Here is a 24,572-nt window from a genome sequence, read left to right as displayed (position 1 = left end):
TCTAAATTTGGCTTTTTATCATCGGTTTGTGGTGGTTTATTTTGAAAAATAAGTCTTTGCTGATTGTAAGTATTGTTGGATACTTGTTGATTACTAGGACCTTGTTGGTTGTTGTATGGAACATTTTGGTTATAATTCTGATTTTGATTGTAGATTGGTCTTGGCGGTTGATAATTATTCTGATAATTATTTCCAGACCTTTGGTTTATATATGAAACATTCTCTCTTTGTTCTATTGTTTGTTCAATACTGAGACAATCTTTTGTCAAATGTGGTCCTCCACACTGCTCACAACTAATTCGTATTGAGTGAATATCCTTAGTCATCTTTTCCATTCGTCTCTCAACAGCATCTATCTTTGCAGAAATGGAATCGAAGTCATGGCTAGAATCGGCTCTAGCTGCTTTAGATGATCTAACGATATCTTTTTCTTGGTGCCGCTCATGTGAGTGGGAAGCAGTGTTATCAATAATTTTGTAAGCTTCAGTTGCGGTTTTCTTCATAATGGAACCACCAGCTGCTATATCGATGTCTTTTCGTGTAGTGATGTCGCGTCCTTGGTAGAATATTTGTACTGTTTGATAAGTGTCTAAACCATGTTGCGGACATCCTCTTAACAACTTTCCAAATCTTTTCCACGCCTCATATAGAGTTTCATTTGGCTTTTGCGTGAACGTAACAATTTCTCCTTGAAGTCTTACGGCTTTAGATGCCGGAAAGAATTGTTTAAGAAATTTTTCAACTAAAACGTCCCATGTATCAATCGCCCCTTCAGGTAACGATTCTAACCAATCTTTGGCTTCTCCCTTTAAAGTCCAGGGAAATAACATGAGATATATCTGGTCATCCTCCACTTCTCGGATTTTAAATAAAGTACAGATCCTATTAAAGGTTCGAAGATGTTGGTTTGGATCTTCCTTCGGCGCACTACTAAATTGGCATTTATTAGTTACCATGTGTAGGATTTGTCCTTTGATTTCATAATCTGGCACATTAATGTCTGGTTGAGTAATTGCGTGACCTTGGCCAGTGCGTTTAGCTCTCATTCGGTTTTTCATACTTAGAGGTTCCAGATTTTTCATGATTGAATTTGTTGAATCTGAATCACTAGAGGATTCTGACTTAATGGTTTGTTCCTCGACAATCTCTGTTTGAATGATTGGTGGTTCCGGAGGAAAGATTAGTGGTTCAGGATCTCTGAAATGTCCCTCAATATCCTCCAGATTCTCAATTGTGAGGTCGGGTTCAAAAAATGGATTATCGAAAATTTGAATTGGAGTACTTGGTCGACTGGATGATGATTCTAAAGAAAAATCAACGGCGACAATATTGGCCAGATGTCTTGATAGAGTTACAGGTGGTGAACGTATAAAAGATGGTGAACGTTTTGCTCGGTGCATTCACTGAATATCCTATTAGTTATAAAAATAAAAATTATATAAGTTATCAAATTAATAAACTTTTCTGATTTTGCCCACGTTTCGAATAGCCAATAGATGCAGCAGGTAGCCATGACCCTTTAAATCGGAAGCCCACAACTCGCCACTAACAAATCCAACTATTACTACGAACCAGAAAATTTTGGATGTCTATCAATTTAACCACTTAAAATAATTTTTCGTCGAAATTTAAAGAAATTTTAGAGAAGAAATAGAAAATTCTATGTCCTAAAAACTAAAGCGTTGAGAAATAAGAAAGAAAAAGAGCACGTCGAAAAAACGTCGAAAAATAAAATGTCAAAAAATAATAAAAAGAACGTAGCGCGTCGAAACTTAAAAGTCTAAAAACTAAAAATTAAAACTTACGTCTAAAGGTATTAAAGCTTAAAAGGAATTCTATATCCAAAACGGCAATAACTAAAAAAAAAAATACTAAAATCTTAAAACGGCGTCGCAAAATTCTAAAGCACCTAAATCTTAGTCTAAAGAAAAAGCACTTAAGGGATTTTACGGCAAAGCCTAAAAATCTAGATAAACATAACTACGGCAAATACTATATCTTAAAACTAATTACGAGCGAAAAAAATATACAACTTACGAATTAAACTAATAAAAAGATACGGAAAAATAAAACTAAAGTTATAAAATTACAATTTTTTATAAAAATATTATTTTTATATTATTTATTTTATAAAAGTAATAAGTTTATATATTTAATAAAACTAAATAAAACTTAAAATACAAATTAAAACTAAAAACTAAAGTAATTAATATTATAATTAACCCTAATTAGGGTTTATAATAAATTATTAATATTCCGTAATTAATGTTGTACCAGGTCAATTCTGGCGTGTCAGAACCCTTCATGCGGTCGCATGAGTTTTGGTGTACGGATCCATGCGGTCGCATGAATTAAAAAAAATCGAGTCAGATTATTTGGGCTGCTACAGTGTAGCCCGAATATAATTTTAAATAATTTTTTTTTTCAGTTTTAAATTTTCAGTTTTAATATTTATATAAAATATTTATATAAATTAAATAAAAACTTATATTTTTACAAACTAAAAATAGAAATAGAAATATTTTATAATTTATATATTTTGAATAATTCTTAAAAATATATATATTTTGTTTCTCTTTTTATATTTTTGTTTTTTTTAAAAATTAAAACGTATTTTTACAAAAGTAAATTAAAAATCTTTTTTTTATATATAGCGTTTCGCTTCCGGCGTTTAAGCAGTCCCCGGCAGCGGCGCCAAAAATACTTGATGTGCGTAGAGGTGTATACGAAATAGTTATATTTTTACTACAAAATACTATTAAATACGATACAATTTTACACAAGTTATTTATTTATTTATAGAGTGAATATACCTAAACCTTGCTACAACACTTATAGGCAGTGTACCTAATCGTACAGTAGTGTAGTTTTTAGTAAGTCCGGTTCATTCCACAGGGAGCTAGCCAAGTTTAACGCTATATTTTTAAAACTATATTTGTATAAATATAAATATAAATATAAGTAGTATTATTATTATAAAATGGGGTTTTTACCGTTTAATGATCGGTTTGTCGATTTTAAAACTTTATTCGCAGTTAAAACCTAATGTAAAATATTAAAAATATAAAAGACTTAATTTAAAGTGTAAAGTAAATGACAATAATGAAATTGCGATAAATAAAATGACGATAAATAAAATTGCGATAATTAAAAAGTACGATAATTAAAATGACAATAAATTAAAGTGCGATAATTAAAAGTGCAATTAAATATGAAATAAAGGAATTATGCTTATTTAAACTTCCGTAATCATGATGTTTGACGTGTCAATTTTAGTTTATTACCATGGGTTAATTGTCCTTTATCCTGGATTATTCAATATGTCCGTATGGTTTTTGTCCATAACAGTCCACCAGTCATAAATATAAAGTACGAGTGTCCTCGTCAAATTATCCATATATCCGAAGTCAAATATTCCAACTAATTGGGGACTTAAACTATAATTACACCAATTTTCCTTGTATATAATTCACCCTTGTTTTAATAAGTCCATTGACTATTAATCCATTTCCGTGTCCGATTAAATGAACGATTATTAGTACTTATAAATACCCCGCCCATCGTATCCGATCGAGTGTATGTGGTTATTAATAGGTACGTCCAATTGTAAATCTTTATATTAAATTAATGAACTATCATTCAATTAAACAAATATAAAGCCCATTAATAGCCCATAGTCTAATTTCCACAAGTGTCGTTCTTTTGTCCAAACCCCAATTATGGTACAAAGCCCAATTACCCCATCTTAAATATTTAGCCCAACATCATGATTACTTCGATTTAAATAAGCATAATAATAACTTAGCTACGAGACATTAATTTAAAAAGGTTGAACATAATTTACAATGATTAATAATAGCGTAGCGTTACACGGACAGAATTTCGACTTACACCCGTACAACATTCGCTAACATACCCTTATTAAAATTAAAATTAAAATTAAAATTAATATACATATATATATATATATATATATATATATATATATATATATATATATATATATATATATTACGTTGAGATAGAGAGATAGAGAAAAGATGATGTTTAGTTCGACCAAAACTGCGAAATTTATAGGACCTGACCCAAAATTTGGGGCCATGCGATCGCATGGCCTGGGATTCCAGCTCACGTTCGATTGTTTGCTTCTTGCCGACGGTTTTATTAAATAATATAATATATAAATAATTTTAAGAATTAATTATATATTATATTATATTCATGTGCATAGTGACTTGTAATTTTTAGTCCGTTTCGAGCGTTGAGAGTTGACTCTGGTCCCGGTTCCGGATTTTCGAACGTCCTTGCGTACAATTTAATATCTTGTATTTTGCATTTTGCGTCTTGTACTCTTGTAATTTTGAGACGTTTCTCATCAATAATTTGAACCACTTTGATTGTACTTTATACTTTTTAGATTTTTGGTCGTTTGCGTCTTCAATTCGTCGAATCTGTCTTTTGTCTTCACCTTTTACTATTTAAACGAATATCACTTGTAAATAGAATAATTTCAACTAAAAGCTTGCCTTTCTTGAGGGATAATGCTATGAAATATATGTTCGTTTTTAGCATTATCACATATTGGCAAAGACTGCAAGTTCACCACCCCAACTGTGAAGACAAACCCTACTGGACCAAGAAAATGCTATGAGTGTGGACAACAGGGCCACTTCAGGAATGAATGTCCCAACAAGAGAAAGGACGGCGGGCCAGCGCGTGGAAGAGCTTTCAACGTAAACGCAAGGGATGCCCGTGAGAACCCCGACTTGGTTACAGGTATATTCACTATCAACAATCTATTAGCTTCTGTCCTATTTGATACTGGTGCCGATATGAGTTATGTATGTAGACACTTTTGCTCTAAGATGAATTGGTCATTAGTTCCTTTAAAGGAGAGTATGCTTGATGAGGTAGCCAATGGAAAACTTGAGAAAGTTGACCAAATTAGCCGAGGAGGTATTATCAACATAGCTGGTGTGGATTTCGAGATTGACTTGATACCCATCAAATTGGGAAGTTTTGACGTGATTTTCGGTATGGATTGGTTGACCAAGGTAAGGGCCGACATTATTTGTGGAGATAAAGCTATTCATATACCATACGGAGATGGTGAGCCACTGATTATTTACGGAGAGAGATGTAACTCGAAGCTGAACCTCATTAGTTGCATGAAAGTACAAAAGATCATGAAGAAAGGACGTCTTGCTGTTCTAGCACATGTGAAAACATTAGAAACCGAGGTGAAGAGCGTGGACGATGTACGAATTGTGAACGAATTTCCCGATGTCTTTCCGGAAGAATTTCCTGGATTACCGCCAATGAGGGCAGTGGAGTTTCAGATCGATTTAGTGCCAGGAGCTGCACCTGTAGCTCACGCACCTTATCGACTCGCACCTTCTGAAATGCAAGAGTTGCAGAGTCAACTACAAGAACTGCTAGACCATGGATTTATTCAACCAAGTTCATCGCCTTGGGGCGCACTTGTTTTATTTGTGAAGAAGAAGGACAAATCTTTCCGCATGTGTATCGATTATCGTGAGCTGAACAAATTGACGATCAAGAATCGGTATCCCCTTCCCCAAATTGACGATATTTTCGATCAGCTGCAAGGATCAAGCATTTACTCTAAGATCGATTTGCGATCCGGTTATCACTAGTTGAGGGTGAAGGAGAGTGATGTGATGAAAACTGCGTTCAGAACCCGTTATGGTCACTATGAGTTTCTCGTGATGCCATTCGGTTTAACCAACGCACCTGCCGTGTTTATGGATCTCATGAATCATGTATGCAAGCCATACCTGGATAAGTTCATTATCGTCTTCATAGATGATATCCTCATCTACTCCAAAAGCGAAGAAGAACATGAGCAACATCTTCGACTAGTGTTGGAACTCTTGAGACAAGAGCAACTTTATGCCAAATTCTCCAAGTGTGAGTTTTGGTTGAAGGAAGTCCAATTCCTGGGTCATATTGTGAGCGATCAAGGTATCAAAGTTGATCCCACAAAGATCGAAGCTATCAGCAAGTGGGAAACCCCCACTACTCCGACTCATATCCGCCAATTTTTAAGTCTCCCCGGTTACTACCGAAGATTTATTGAAGGTTTCTCTCTGATTGTGCGTCATTTGACCGCACTGACTCACAAAGGGAAGAAGTTTGTTTGGGAAACTGAACACGAATCAACATTTCAAACCTTGAAGCAGAAGTTAACCACCGCGCCTATCTTATCACTTCCTGAAGGCAGTGACGATTTCGTCGTATATTGTGATGCCTCGAAAAATGGTTTTGGTTGCGTATTGATGCAAAGGACGAAGGTCATTGCTTATGCTTCTCGTCAACTAAGGATTCACGAGCGAAACTACACTACTCACGATCTCGAACTTGGAGCCGTTGTTTTTGCGCTCAAATTATGGAGACACTATCTTTATGGAACTAAAAGTACTATTTTCACCGACCACAAAATCCTCCAACACATATTCGATCAGAAACAACTGAACATGAGACAGCGACGACGGATCGAGACACTGAACGACTATGATTGTGAACTTTGTTACCATCCTGGCAAGGCCAATGTTGTAGCCGACGCTTGGAGCCGAAAGGAGAGGATGACACCTCTTCGTGTCCACGCCCTGAACATCACCATCCATTCAAATCTCAATAGCCAAAATTCGAGTAGCCCAAGATGAGGCTCTCAAGGAGGAGAATATTTCTCATGAACACTTGAATATTCTCGTCTCTCGATTCGAGGTTAAGGAGACTGGACTCCGATACTTCGCCGAAAGAATTTGGGTGCCTAGTTATGGGGATTTGCGAAGCCTCATTCTAGACGAAGCCCACAAGTCAAGATATTCGATTCATCCAGGAGCCGGTAAAATATACCACGATCTCAAGGAACAATATTGGTGGCCTAATCATAAGAAGGATGTTGCAACTTATGTTGGGAAGTGTTTGACTTGCTCGAAAGTTAAGGCCGAACATCAGAGGCCCTCTGGGTTACTTCAGCAACCGGAAATCCTGCAATGGAAGTGGGAAAGGATAACGATGGACTTCATCACGAAACTACCAAAGACGGTGGGCGGATACGATACCATCTGGGCTATCATTGACCGTCTTACCAAATCTGCACACTTCTTAGCCATGAAGGAAACGGATACGATGGAGAGACTCGCTCAACTATACATAAAGGAAACTGTATCTCGTCATGGTGTGCCCTTATCGATTATTTCAGACCGAGATGCCCGTCTTGCTTCCAGATTTTGGCGTTCTTTGCAAGAAGCCTTGGGGACTCGTCTCCACATGAGTAATGCGTATCACCCACAGACCGACGGACAAAGCAAATGCACGATTCAGACTTTGGAGGACATGTTGCGTGCTTGTGTTATTGATTTCAGAAAGGCTTGGGAAAGACATTTGCCGCTAGACGAATATTCTTACAACAACAGTTATCATTCGAGTATTAATGCCGCACCTTTCGAAGCGTTGTATGGCTGCAAATGCTGTTCTCCTATTTGTTGGGCCGAAGTAGGCGAAAAGAAAATCACCGGACCCGAGTTAGTCCATGAAACAACTGAGAAGATTGCCCAAATTCAAGTGAGACTCAAGACGGCCCGTGATCGCCAAAAGAGTTATGCCGACCTTAAACGTAAAGACTTCGAATTCAACATGGGTGACCATGTAATGTTGAAGGTCGCGCCTTGGAAAGGTGTGATCCGTTTTGGAAAACGTGGAAAGCTCAACCCGCGATACATTGGTCCTTTCGAAATCTTGGAGCGTGTTGGACCCGTTGCTTACCGTTTGAATCTTCCGACTCAATTGAGCTCAGTTCATCCTACCTTCCACGTATCGAATTTGAAGAAGTGTCTTGCTGAACCAGAACTTGTCATACCACTGTAGAAACTTACGATTGATGACAAACTCCACTTCGTGGAAGAACCTGTCGAAATTATGGACCATGAGGTCAAAACTTTGAAACGCAACAAGATTCCGATCGTCCGAGTCCGATGGAATGCCAAACGAGGACCCGAGTTTACCTGGGAACGAGAGGATCAAATGATGCAGAAGTATCCTCACCTTTTCCCAACTCCTCCATTTACCTCAGCTTAAAATTTCAGGACGAAATTTTCTTTAACAGGTGGGTAATGTAACGACGCTGGATTTTCCGACTTATATTTATTAATATTTAATATTAATACTTGCGTGTTAATAAATGTATTCTTATACATTTTACTTGTTACCGTATTTGACTTTACATGTCCCGACTCGTCTTTTTGACACGTGCTTTTCTCGAATAATATTTCGAATATTATTTACGTACATAATTAATTATTATTAATTATTCCTAATTAACTAATGTAAGTAGTTAATTACTTGGGCTTTTATTAATTTGTTGCTTACTTATACTTGGGCCTATATTATTGGACTTGGAAGCCCACCCTACAACACTTAATGGACTACTAGTAAGCCCACTATTATGCTAATGATACATTAAGCTTAAACAAGGATTAATTAGCTAAATGAGGAGACAAAAATGATCAAGCATGCATGACCTCTTTCCCATACATTTAACCTTATTACTCTTCCAAGCATACACCATACTCCCACACTTGAAAGTTGAATTTTGACCTCCCCATTTGAGCTCCAAAACCGACGGTTTGTAAGGGAGGGAGTGAGTTCATTTTTTCTTTTTCTTTTTGTTACTTATATGTTAGCTTCTATTTCATTTCACACACACACACCCCTTTCTTACACTACTCTCACTCTAAGACTTTTCTCTCTAATTGTAAGTAATATGATTTATTTTCTTCTTCTTTTTCCCTTTGAAAACCGAATACATTCATCATCATCATACTAGTTGCTTGTTGTTGATAAAGATCAAACTTTATAGTTTGTATCTTCATGAATCTTGTTTCTTCCATCCTTAGTTTGATGAGAAGTCAAGAACAAGAATCTAAGATTGTTAGCTTATGGTTCTACACTTGAAGTTCATCTTTTCTTTCTTTTAAATTCGTGATTTATTTAATTTTGGTCAAGTATTACTAGTTAAACTTGATCTCATTTTTCTTGAAACTAAAGTTAAGCTTTGTAAGTTCAAGAACATGGAAGTTAAACTTTCTAGTTATAACTTCATACACTTATGTTAGATCTAAGTTTCTATCGCTTATGGTCTTCCAATTTTGTTGTAAACAAAAGCTTATAAGCTTACATAAATTTTACAAGATAAAAATCTAAGTTTCATAACTTATGGTTTTAATAAAGTAAAGATCCAAGTTCCATAACTTAGGGTTTAACTTAAGAACACTAGATCTAGACTTTCTAGTCTAGGATCTTCAAGATCTAACTAAGATCTAAGTTCTACAACTTAAGATCTTGTTTATTTAGTTTACTTTCAAGTTTATAGCTTAATATTACTACTAGAACTCATGTATGTGTCGGATCTAAGATTTTGATGTAACTTTGGTTCATTAACCTTCATACAACCCTTAAATGAGTTGTGCTAAATATCTTAGACATACACTAGTGTCATTATGGTCAAAAATTAGTAAAGATAATGCAAACACATCAACAAGTTGTACACTTGAAGCTATAAGCATCAAGGATGAGAACCGTGATGAGCATCAAGCACCAACAAGCCAATGGAACACTTTGCTTACTGTTTTCTGGGTCTGATCAGGCTTCTTGGGCTACTGGAAAGCTGATTTCCAGTTAGTTCGGTTCGATTAGATAATTTTCCGTTTAGGCCTCATCTTAATCCGACTTACGGTTTAGGATTTATAGCCTTCCGAAATTCACTACGCCCTTATAACGCTGTGCTGAAATTTCTGACCTACTCGCACTTAAACCATCACCACGGTCAAACAAAGACGAGTTTGGTTCTGGAAATTTGTCAGCAACTAGGGGACTCACGTACTGAGCCATGGCCATTGGTCTCACCTCATTTCAGTTTGTATAGAGGTCGTGGCGGATGAACGAAGTCAGCCTTTGTTTCGAACTCTATTCTTGATTGAAACTTACATTACCCTTTTTGACTTATGATGAATGATGATGATACTTAAGACCTAATTTACATACTTTTAAACCTTTGGGAATGATTTACTGACTTAGTAACTTTTGACTTAGGTTGAGGACCTTTCGGACCAACTACTTGCTTACTTATCTCGTACCGACTTTACTACTTTTCACTGTGAGTTATAGCATCCCTTTTTACTTTAACTATTTTGGGAAATGAGAATACATGGGCTTTTTACGTTTTACATACTAGGCACGAGTACTTAAACTTTATATATTTGTGGGTTATACAACGGCATAAACTTTCCCCTTAGCTCAGTAACGTTTAGTCATTGGTCTTTGAACCGGTGAACGCGAATCTTAGATATGGATCCATAGGGTTTGACATCCCCACTCGGGCTAGTAGCGCTAGCATTTAACGGGTGTTTAATACTTCGTAAACTTACGCACTCGTCAAGTGTATTTTTAGGGGGTGTTATTACGTTAAGTTAGTTACCAAGTGCCCACGGTTGAACATATACTTTTCATACTGTTTTGAAACACTGAAATCTAGTGGCCTACCTTACATTACTGTTATATTTAAACTATAGCTCACCAACATTCGTGTTGACGTTTTTAAGCATGTTTTCTCAGGTGCTTAGAGGTTTGATGCTTCCGCTGTAGCTGTATTGCTGTGTAGACACCCGCTGCTTCTGTTAGAGATGTTTTCCCATGAAACATTTATTTTGCATTCAAACTATGTTACTTTTGAAACAATGAATTTGTAATGACCTACGGGTCTCGTACTTATGTTAATTGCTTCTATTCGTAGAAGCCTACTTTCGTTGTAAAACATTTGACGTTGGTTATGACGTCACCTTTTCTTATGAATGCAAACTTATTTTAAAACAGCATATAGTGTTTGACCTTGTAATGATCCTGTTGTTGATGATCCGTACACGTTAATTTTGTACGGGGCGTCACACTAACCATAGTAGCAAGTATATCTAACAAGCATGGCAATCATAATATAACATGCTACTCTATACTATATACTCCAGTTAGTCCCACTCACCAAATACCAGCAACCAGCTCAGACAATCTACTACTGAGCGACTTCCTTATCTTTATCACCTAAACATAAGGCAAATCAAGTTAGTTGCTGTCCGTTAACACCAAACAACACAGTACAAAAATTTTTGTATCAAAAAGCGCTCGCTAAAAATTCACTATAATGCATCACTGATCAACATCCGTATGGTTGCACACGCATCCGTACGGTTACAATATATAACCGTGAGGTTGCAAGTTTCTGGCCCGGTTGCACAACACTGCTGCATTCTTACGGTTACAGTTGCATCCGTACGGTTACACCATGCACCCGTACGGTTGCAATATGCAACCTTGCGGTTGCATTAATCAGCAGTAGCAACAACAAAACCTACGGGTTTCAAGCACAAATCACCAATTCTTGTTCTAGAGCTCGTTTTTGACATTCAAATTACCCACAACTCGACAACAACATAGTTTAGACTATAAACCCACAATTTTGACATCAAAACAACATCAATTTAAAGTTTTTTGACCCAAATTCACACTTTCAACTAACTCACACAAAAACCAAATTTTTTCAAAGATTAGAGCATGAAATGTTATGATTCTTACCTTGATAGAATCAGTAAATCACAGAGAAAAAGAAGATATGATTAATTTGAGCTCAAGAACAAGATCTAGCAATTAGGGTTTTGATTAGGTGAAGATGAGAGTATGGAGTGTTTATAGAAGTTTCAAGAAAATGTAAGAAAAGGCTAGTGTCTTGATTATATAATAGTGTTAAACACAATACCCCATCACACACGTGTATTTACCAGTTATCTGATATCTTTCGTACGTAATTTGACTGCCCTAACGGAGTCCAAATTAAATAAATAAACCTGTTCTGTGACCCTTGTCACAAACTGGTCCTAACTACAACATTACATAATAATAAATATTGAAATAAAAATTAAAACATATATTAACTCAACACAAGCTTAGATGGTAAATTAGTAATATTACAACTAGGCCCAATTGAGGATGTTACACTACATATTCATGAGCCAGCATTCCATAACCTCGACAAAGTAACTAACAAAATCATAGCATTCACTTGCTTTAACCTCATCTGAATTACAAATTTTAGCGCATTTACTTTATTTTATCTTATAAGCAAGAAAACCCGAATTTAGGTAATACACAACTACTCCTTCTCTTTAGGATTATCTTAAGTTATAATTATAGGTTCGATTCTACTAATATCTTAGAAATTCGACCCTAGGTCCTATTTCCCTTACTCACCATAATAAGGAGTAGTACGATTTAGACTCCGCTAAATATAGATTTTAAACTATTGCTCCACCTCCCGATAGCTGATTCTGACGACTTGCGGCCTAACGATTAGTAGCGGTACCAGGATTTTTTTCACCGGGGGCAAAAAAAAAAAAAATTAAAACCGTAGCAAGTTTTTTGGTCAAAATATGGAGGTTTTGGGGCAAAAAAATGGAGGTTTTTAGCTAAATTATGGAGGTTTGGGGCAAAATTTGAAAGTTTGTGGGCAAAATTTGAAGGTTTTGAGGTAAATTTTGGAGATTTTTGGACAAAATTTGAAGGTTTTGGGGCAAAATATGTAAGTTTTGGGGCAAAATATGTAGATTTTGGGGGAAAAAAAATCCACCGAGGGCAAAGTTGAAAAATCCAAAAATTTTACACTGAAAATTGCAAATCCACTGGGCGCGGCTGCCCCCGCTTGTCCCTTCATAAAATCGCCCCTGCTAACGATACCGCATAAATAAAACCGTCCGTTTCAGTCATATCAATGAGATACCAGCTTTTTTATAGTTTTAATCACAAAATTTAGAGTTCCATCATCTTTAATAGTTGTAAAAATGATATTTGTTAAAGTAACACTGTTGTGGTTGTAGATCCTTAGATTCAATTATCAATTATCAATTATCAATATCAATTATCAATATCAATATCAATTATCAATTATCAATATCAATATCAATATCAATTTTAATGGTTCCGGGCCTCATAAGATCTACCCGTAAAGCCACTAGCTAGAAGTTCGTGGAGGATTTAGATATAAAGTGCAGTGTACTCTGGATGAGTTGCGTTAATATGCAATGAGATGTACGAAATGTGGGTATATGTAAAAAGCATTTTATTATGTGAGTAAGTCTACTGGCCACGTGTAACTGATAAGTGATAACCATGTGAGTGACATAAACATCTAATTGCGATTATTTACATTAGTAAAATATTGAAGTAGTCCTCATTACCATGTACTTTTTGAATATTTTCTCGCCATGACCTTGGGAAGATTAGGTGGTCAAAATTATCGATGGTGGTTTCATTATCATTATATCATAATATATCTTGAACTTGTGACATTATCGATGCCTGATTGTAGTTGCAAAGTCAACTATGCAGACGGATATTTGGAACGCACAAATGGAGAATGTTAATGTTGATAAGTTTCTTAATCAAACTCATACAGCGTGCATTAAGATCATTCACTACTGAAAAAACGATTTTTCCGGACGATGGATCCGGACGACTTATCGTCACAGAAAGCCTTTCCGGACAGCACATCGTCAGGGATGTGTCGTCTAGAAAGGTTCGTCCCGGAAAGTTTTTCGGGACGGCATTTTATTTTCCAGACGGAGGGTGGGGCCCACATTGACTTTCAACGCTAGCTTTCGTGGACGATATTTCCGGACGACTTATGGAGACGATAAATCGTCCCGAAAGATTTTGGATTAAAATAATATTATATTATTATTAATAATTATTAATTGATAACAGAAAAATAAATTAATCCTGGACGCTTCTTCCTGGACGACAAGTCGTCCGGAAAGGTTTCTGCTGTTTCCGGAAGTATTTATTTCAGCTATTTCCAGCCGTATTCTATATGGCACATTTCAAATATCCAAAACTGCTACATAAATAAGATTATAGTTTCACAAAATACCACAATAACATTAAAAAGAAGTATCCAAACACGACAATAATTATCCATACATTTTAAAATTCGGAAAAACTACCAAATCAACTAATATCGTTTACAAAACATAAACTTAACATAATTGTCTTCAAACAACCGGAAAAACACCCAACAAAAGCATAATTGTCTTCAAACACACCAAACAAATTACAAATCGGCAAATCCATCATCATACAAATCTTCATCATTGTTACGGCTCGGGCGCGGAGTATTGGAATTGGAAGTACCGGTAGTATACCCAAAATTTGGTTGAATATCGGGAGGGACTACAAAATTATTAAAACGAAAGATTTGTTCAATTTGACTTGCCGTGTAGTATGGTTCCATTGATGGTTGTCTACTCTGACTGGTAGAAGATGAAGATGCGGAATTACTTGCCGACTTTGGTAACTTTGGCCCCACTCCGCGTTGGTGTTTGGTTCGATCACCCAAAACTTCTTCCATGATATCGGTCTCGTCTCTTCTCGGTTGTTCTTTTAGCAATTGCTTCATTCTTGTCTACAAGGTTAAACAAATATTAATATATATATATATATATATATATATATATATATATATATATATATATATATATATATATATACGTTTCGGGACTTATATATATATATATATATATATATATATATATATATATATATATATATATATATATATATATATATATATATATATATATACCATTTGACTTATACTTATATTTATATTTATAAGTAATACACCAAAATCTATGAAAATTTATTACTTACGTAGTGCTGTTTTGGTTTGAAACCTTTAGTCCACCCGGTTCCGTCCTTGGGTTTGTGCAAGAGCTTGTAATTTTTGATAGGACCGAAAGGTTCCGGGTGCCTTATCTTATTCTCGTTCTACAAACACAAAAAAATAACTTAAATGTATATAAATCAAATAACATATTTTCTAAAATTTTATCATTAATGTAAAACAATAAAAACAAGGAGGTTTAAGTAATTTACCATATGTTTAACTATCGATTTGATTCCATGCAAACTGTGGTATTGGACCTTAGACCGGTTTTTTTGCATTTTGCTCACAACGCTTTTGGTATTCTTCGTTAAGCATCACGTCAACAAAAGGATTCCAGAGTTCGACTTCAACGTCCGGTGGTGGGTGGGAACGAACAAAATCAATATTATTAGGATATTGGCTTTCAATGTTTTTGTAATAACCTTGTGTTCACTTTTTTTCGTTTTTCCATCTATCCCCCGCTATCTTGTTAACAGCAGCTCGGAATAGTTGTTCTTTATCCGATTCTAGCCAAGGTTCAATTTTAAAGAAATTCTACGAAAAAAATAGTAGATATATTAGAAGATTGTATATAAGAAACGCATATATATATATATATATATATATATATATATATATATATATATATATATATATATATATATATATATATATATATATATATATATATATATATATATATGTATATGTATAAGTACTAATTAATTAAACTTACGCGGATATCAATCCAAACTAATTCTTTTGAAGACCTTGGCCCATCCGCCCAACACTCGTAATGTTTCGGGAACTTCGGGGACCTTACAACACTAGATATCAAATTAACAAACATTGAACTATTGGGGCCTATCAGATTAACGGTATTCCACGTAAAATCAAAGTCAATATCGAGTCGTCCTTGAGCATCGTACATTTTTCGTAAACCAATGTTTTTTGATTTTCCCCGTTTACACCGTGTATTAGGTTAGGGTTCGTTATCTTGGCCCCCGGCCCCCATACCGATCATTAGGAAAATGAGAGCAAAGAAATTCATCTGCATAAATACAAATAAAGTGAATAGAACAATGATATATACATATACATTTATACATATATATATATATATATATACATATATATAATGTATATATATAGATGTATACATCTATATATATACATATATACATATATATACATATATGCATAAATATACATTAAACTATAGTTTTTTTTAACGACTAATATATATATATATATATATATATATATATATATATATATTAGTCGTTAAAAAAAACTATAGTTTAATATATATTTACGCATATATATATATATATATATATATATATATATATATATATATATATATATATATATATATACATATGTGTGTGTGTGTGTATACATATACATATATTTCATGTGGAAAATTTAAAAAGACATTCATAGAAATAACATTCATATAAATATTAAACATTTGGTTACAACAACAAGCGTTTTTTGATAAATGACAAGAATTACACATCAATTATCATCATCATCGCTAGAGTAAGCTTCATTTTGAGGAATTTGGGGATTTTGCTCATCGTCAGCCACCACATCATCATCATCATCACATATGTCATGAGGAAGGGAAAAAGGTTCTAAATCACAAATGTCATCATCATCATCATCATCATCATCATCATTAACTTCATGTGTTGATGGATTAACTTCATGTGTTGGTGGATTAAACTGAATTGGTATTGATTCTCCGGATACACTCATACTTGTATAAGTCATATTATCTAAATCAGCATCAAGGCTAAGATCGGATGAATTGGTTTTGTGTATAACATCTCGTATGGTGTCTTCGATAATGTCTCTATCCCAGAGTTTTCGATGATGTACCTCATGAACGACCTTCCAGCTGCTAGAGGTTTTGGAAGGATCATCGATGTAAAAGACTTGTTGAGCTTGTGTTGCAAAAATGTGTTGATCAAATTGGTACCACTCATCTTTCGTGTCAATACTAGTTATGCTATTCACTTTAACTGTACGTTTACGGTTCCGGGTGTTCTCAGTATTGAACCACCGGCATCTGAATAACACAACACTAAATGCACCACCATAATGCAACTCAACAATATCTTCCAACCGACCATAATACTTAGAGACAGGAGCACCGACATCTGCGAGTGTTGCAATTCCATTATTTTGTGTTGTGCGTCGATCATCGCGATTGCTAACCACAAACCTGACACCATTCACATTGCAGGCATTGTAATGTTTTGAGGTACCCACCAGTCCTTCAGCTAGACAGATCAATTCATCGCTATACATCGATCCGTCAACTGACCGTAGTTCACGTATCTATTAAAAAATAAAAAAAAATATATAAAGTTTGAATAAAAATAGTTATCAAATGTAAATTAATATATATATATATATATATATATATATATATATATATATATATATATATATATATATATATATATATATATAGAGAGAGAGAGAGAGAGAGAGAGAGAGACAATGAGTTTACATGGTTGGTGAACCAACTAGGAAAATTTGTTTTCATGTCCAAAATTGGGGTTCTCTGCTTTAAACTGACTGTAAATGTTCAAAGAGAATTGTTAGTATGATCAACGTTTACAAAGTTAAGTCATTATAAATTCATATTTTAGTAAAATGACTTACTTTTTGTATTCTTCGATGTCAGAACAATTGTCGAGTACATACCAGTGAAGTTTATCCTGAATATCCCGGGCCAGAGATTTGAACACACCTTTACTGATAAATTTACATAACGAGTTGAACACACGAAACTCACATGACCTAATTGGCCCGTCCGCATATCTGTCAGGATGATTAAATCTCGTCTGTATACCTTCAAGAGACATTGAACATGCAATTAATGCTTCATCGGCAACGTACCCCTCAGCTATACAACCTTCAGGCTTAGCTTTATTTCTAACATAATTTTTTAGTTTTTTCATGTATCTCTTAATTGGATACATCCACCTCATGTAAACAGACCCTCTATATATAGCCTCTTCCGGTAAATGCATCACCAAATGAATCATTATGTCGAAAAAACGGGAGGATAAATTAACTCGAGAGTACATAACAGTTTAATCAATTGTTTTTGAGCTTTCAACATGTCTGCCACCATTAACTCTCGAGCACAAATTTGCTTAAAGAATGCACATAGCTGCATTATTGGTGTAGAGATAGTTTCGTCTAAAAACGCGTTAACTCCGACCAGTAATAATTGTTGCATCATGATATGGCAATCATGAGATTTCATGTTCGTAATGTTGGTATTATTCTTGTTCACTTTATGCCTGAAGTTTGATCCAAACCCATTTAGAAGTTTTACTTCTTTAATAAATTTACAAAAACTTACACTGTCTTCGGGTTTTAAAGAGTATTTGGGAAGAGGTTTGAAGAATTGCCTATCTTTTTTACCTTAGGTTTTAGGTTTGAGCCACAAATCTTTTCGAATTCCCAATTTTTCCAAGTTAACTCGTGCATTGTGAGTGTCTTTGGACTTGTCATTCATTAATAAGGTACCCAAAATAGCCTACAACATATTCTTTTCAATATGCATGACATCCAAGTTGTGTTGCAGTGGAAGATATTTTCTGTGAAGACCCGTCCTAATCCATCCGGACGAAGTCCATATCGATTATAAACGATTCACAACAGTTGATTACATCGCGAGGTACTTGACCTCTATATGATACATTTTACAAATATTGCATTCGTTTTTGAAAAGACAATCTTTCATTACATCGAAAGTTGACAACTTGCATACCATTTCGTAATATATCTTACTATAATTGACTTAATAATAATCTTGATGAACTCAACGACTCAAATGCAACGTTTTTTTTTTAAATATGTCATGAATGACTCCAAGTAATATCTCTAAGATGAGCAAATGCACAGCGGAAGATTTCTTTCGTACCTGAGAATAAACATGCTTTAAAGTGTCAACCAAAAGGTTGGTGAGTTCATTAGTTTAACATAAATAATTATTTCCATCATTTTAATAGACCACAAGATTTTCATTTCTCATAAATATATGTCCCATGCATAGAGACAAAAATATCATTCATATGGATTGAACACCTGGTAACCGACATTCACATTATACATATAAGAATATCCCCATCATTCCGGGATCCTCCTTCAGACATGATATAAATTTCGAAGTACTAAAGCATCCGGTACTTTAGATGGGGCTTGTTGGGCCCGATAGATCTATCTTTAGAGTTCGCGTTAATTAGGGTGTCTGTTCCCTAATTCTTAGATTACCAGACTAAAAGGGGCATATTCGATTTCGATCATTCAACCATATAATGTAATTTCGATTACTTGTGTCTATTTCGTAAAACAGTTATAAAAACAGCGCATGTATTCTCAGTCCCAAAAATGTAAAGAGTAAAAGGCAAATGAAACTCACCATATTGTATTTTGTAGTAAAAATACATATAACGACATTAAACAACTGAACAATGCAGGATTGGCCTTGGATTCACGAACCTATATAATTTGTATTAATATACATAATTGTAATCGAACAAAAAAAAATATATATGTATTTACCATTAATGATTTAACCTTTATATTATTAACTTATATATATATTTTTAATTATTTCATTAAGTGTATTCTTTTTGTATATAAAAAACATTTGTATGGTTAAGTTATGTATGTTAAATATATTTATATATATATATATATATATATATATATATATATATATATATATATATATATATATATATATATATATATATATATATATATATATATATATATATATATATATATATATATCAATATTATTTGTTTGTCAAAACTAGTAATTGTAATAATACTTAAATTAATATTTGTAATGGTAAAAATGATAATACTTGTTATTACTAATAAAAATAATAATGTTTGTGAAAAATAATAACACAATGTATTGTTTCAAAATGGTAATATTATTAATAATCCTAATTCTTATATTAATAATAATAAGATTAATGATAAAAATAATACTTATAATAATATTAATAACAGTAATTCTTAATAAAAATGTAAATTTTACTAACTAAGATAATGAAAATTATAGTCTTGATAATAATACCTAATACCTAATATCAATAATAATAATAATAATAATAATTGTAACTATAATCATAAAATTATGTGATACTTAATACTTGTATAATATTTATAATAATATTTACAATCATAATACTAATAAAAATAATAATAATCATAATTGTAATAATAACAATAATAATAACAATAATAATAATAATAATAATAATAATAATAATAATAATAATAATAATAATAATAATAATAATAAAATTTCATATTGAAAACTACCTCATAAAGTCTGTAAAAAAAATAATGCCACGAGCAGGGCTCGAACCCGAGACCTCTCGCTCATCCACAAACACACTTAACCAATGCACCTCTTATGTAATTCTGATTTAAAAAGACACCTAAATTTATTTAATCCCTAAATACCGGTTTTCTCCTCCCTCTTCTTACATTCGACAACCCAGTAACCATATGATGATCCTGGCCCAACTAGCATAGTAAGTACTCGGCCCAACAACAATTTACACAAGCCCAATTATTTTAAAAGAAATCGAAGCAAGCAGCCCAACAGTGATGATCCAGTAGCTCGATTTCTTCACTGATTTAATTAGGTATGTGTTGATCAAAAAAATACAACCAACAACCACAGGCTGTAACCCCAATCGATTTCCTCTTTCTTTTAATATTTAAGTAGGTGTATTTGTTTAGGGTTGTCGGCCATTAGATGATAAAGGGTTCCACTTGTTGATAAAGTTCCATTAATATCCTATATCTATGTTGACAAGGCTCTAATTATATTCAATCATTTTCGTTTCATTAAGAACTCAACTGAAGGAAACTATGCAGCAACAGATACGCATTTTATAACAGTGTTTTGTTCGAATGAAATAGGAAAGAGAAACGTGTAAGTAGAAGTCAATATGTCTTGTGGGTTCATGAAGTAAAACAGAAACCGTCAACAACGTGCAGCAATTTAAGGTGGTCTGTGGTGGTTTGTGATGCATTTGTTTGGTTGGCATGAAGAAACAGTAAAAAAAATCAGTTGGTAACGTTTTCATAGCTGGACAGAAGAAAGAAAGAAAAAGAAAGAAAAAAAATACGTAAGCAAGCAGATGCAGCCGTGAATTAAGTTTTAATGGTGGTTAAATGGGTGTTGTTCTTTGTTCAAATCAAAATAGAAAATAACATCTGCAGTTGGTGGTTCTTGGTTATGAAGAGGATAGAGAGACGAGAGTGGGGTGGTGAATGGATCGTGGGTACACGAGTGATGAGTAAGAACAATTTGGTTTTCAGTTTGTTGGTTGTTCGCAATGGTCGAAGAAACAGAAGAATGTACGAGTGTGTTAATGGTTGTGTTTTGGTTGAATGGGGGTGATGGTGTTTGGTGACGGACGTGGTTGATGGTGATCGAATGTATTCTCAATAAGATAGAGATGATGCATATATAATTGTGTATGTTGACAGATTTATTCCTTTAAGAATGAACAAAAAGAAAATGTTAAAACTTGATTTAGACCTGCAACTGTTTTTGGCTTCAGCTGCAGAGATCAAACTTGATTCGTACGACTAATTAAACAAAGCTCAATCACCTATAGTTTTTGGAAAACAATGGAAAGCAGAATACTAAATTTCTGTATTTATGTTTACGTATATATCTGTACGTATATATATCTATATATATCTTTATATCATTATATCTTTATCTTTATCTCTTTGTAAGTATATATATATAAATTTCTGTATTTTATATATGTATATGTATTTATATATGTGTATTTTATAATTTGGTTATACGTATCTAAGTATATATATATATATATATATATATATATATATATATATATATATATATATATATATATCTAATTTTCTTATTTTTGATGATTAACTAATATAATTATATTAATACTATTAATATTGATAATACTAATAATAATATTATTAGTAATAATATTATTGATAAAGACTAATAATAAATGATAACTAATAATATAATAATATACAATAACAATAATGTTACTTTCAATTACTAGTAATAATATCAATACTAACAATTACAAAAATAATGATAATAATATTTCAAACTTGAAATTAAATATAATACCATTTATGTAATATTATATTATGTGATGACATTTATTGTATTGTTAATATGTATATATATATCACAATCTATATATAATATTAACTATGTATAGAAATCATATTTACATATAGATTTATTTTAATCACAACTTTATCGTTTTATATAATATTTTACTTAATCAATTCAATTGATTAATTTTTTTTCTATTACTTAAAGTTATTATATATACTTATATTTATTTTTACATATTCATTTACACACAATTGTTCGTGAATCCTCGGGAATGGTCAAGGTTAACTAATTACATGAATATAGATTTCAAAACTTTCGAGACTCAACATTACAGATTTTGCTTATCGTGTCGAAATCATATAAGATTAAGTTTAAATTTGGTCAGAAATTCCCGGGTCATCACAGTACCCACCCGTTAAAGAAATTTCGTCCCGAAATTTGAGTTAGGTCGTCATGGCTAACAATAAATATGTTTTCCTGACGAATATGAGCTGATAAATAGAGTTTTATCATTATTGAATAATACAGATAAAATAATTCGATTAATCGAAGAGCACGAATGAAGCTATCACAAAAGAGTGAAATGAATAAATGAAGTTTCGTTTTAACTTTTGACGTTGTCTTGGTTGAGTTTAGAAAATAAGGTGCGTCTTAACTTTTGACGTTAACTTGGTTGAATTCCGAAATTCAAGGTATTTAAAGAAAATCTTCAAAATTTAAAAGATTTGATTCTTCGGCGAATAAGGAAATTAAGATTTCTATAATTAATTACGGTGATCTGCCTCGATTACTCTGACTGATATTTCCATTATAAATTAACTCTTCCGTTCCATTATTCTCACCATTCCTATATTTTCTTTTTCTTCGTTCATACATCCATAAGATTGTGAAAATGCTTAATCCAGTTCTCATCCTTGATATTTTCCTAATTATCATTTCTGTCATTCTTCTTTTCAATCTTTCATCAGAAAAATCTGTTTACTCTTACTATTACCTTGGGGTGATACTATTCTTAATTCTACCGTGTCTTTATATTGCTATTCGTATTAATACCCACGATTTGTAATTTATGGGTTGTTATCGGGCTTTATATCTCCCCTAATATTTCAATGTCCCTATTTCTGTTCCATATAAACACTGTCATCCATAGTTAATACTCCCTCCTATTTGCTGCGATTCATACTCCAATTTCTATTTCAGAGCCTTGTCCCTCCGTTTCTTCTTCTTACGATTAGACATCTCTTGTAATGGTCCAGAATTCGCAGATATAAGTTTTAGAATGAACATTGTTGATGTTCTAAGAAGGGAATGGTAATGGCACGATCTTGATTTGTTAAATTACCAGAATACCCTGGGAAAAATAGGACTATCAAGAAAAACATGTTCTTGATACGTTTATAGAATTAGACAGAATGTAAGAGTCGTGTAACATGGCACATGATGACGTTATGATCTGTGAATCATCACGTTCCATTTAGAAACTCAGCATGACTTACTGTAATATAATCACGTTGATCAAGTGTCATTATATTATACTAACTCATGCATCAGTTCCTAATACTACTTCAAAACATTCATACTTTAAATTCGAATTTTTAAAGAAATTTAGAAACTAAAATGGTTTCCTTTATGATGTAATATAGATAGCAGGAAGAGATAAATAATTTCGGACGAGAATATTTTTGAAAATATCCTCAGAAATATCGAATATATTTATGTTGATATTTTGGAATTTCTAAGATCGAAGGTTGATGATGAAAAATTTTCCGCAAGATTTTAACATGACTTCGGAGCAAGATATTCTCTAAAGATTTCAACGGAGCCAGAATTACCTGATTCCTTTGAATATAGGGTTTGGTCCTTGTATTTGTAGTTGGTTTCCTTCATGGATAGCTCAATCTGTTTTCCAATACCCAATTTTCTATCGAGCGTTCCTAACACTCCTTTCTTTATCATCAAACTTTTGGTCATTTAGACCATCTATCATTTTTCTGTTTCCTCTGCATTTAATGCTATGATATCTGAATCATCGGTTATTAATCCGAGGTGGTTTCAGGAAAATTGTGTTTTTAGATGATTAAACGCTGATGGTAATATGGTGGAATATGAAAGGTTCCCTGGTAACAATAAAAAAGCACGCGTATATATCAACGTTATAATAAGGTTATTTAGTACAAAAAGTCGAAGTTGTCTTGCTGGAGCTGTGACAAAACTGGCTATCTCGAACTGCAGATGCAAAGTTATTTTCGGTAATAATAACGCTAAAGGAATTAGCACAGCTACATGTTAAACGTTTACTCAGGTTCCGAGTGTTTTCAGGTGCATAACTATATGCATCAATCTTTTCTCCCGTAAATGAAATGCGGTTGGTTCATCCTCTAGATTGAGGTGTTTTCAAGAATCATGAAAGGTTTGAACGCAGAATGTAATCGTGAAGATACAAATGATGTTTAAGACGAAATCAAGTGGCAACTTGAAGAATTGTTTAGTTTCATATGTTATAATCAATATTTTAATTCATTTTAATTGTCCAATGTTATTAGTCCACAGTCAATAGTCCACAGTTGACAGTCCAATAATTCATATATAGTTTAATATATAATATTCGAATTAATT

The sequence above is a fragment of the Rutidosis leptorrhynchoides genome, chromosome 3 (assembly GCF_046630445.1).
Source record: "Rutidosis leptorrhynchoides isolate AG116_Rl617_1_P2 chromosome 3, CSIRO_AGI_Rlap_v1, whole genome shotgun sequence".
NCBI lineage: Eukaryota > Viridiplantae > Streptophyta > Magnoliopsida > Asterales > Asteraceae > Rutidosis > Rutidosis leptorrhynchoides.
This window is presented reverse-complemented; position numbering follows the sequence as displayed.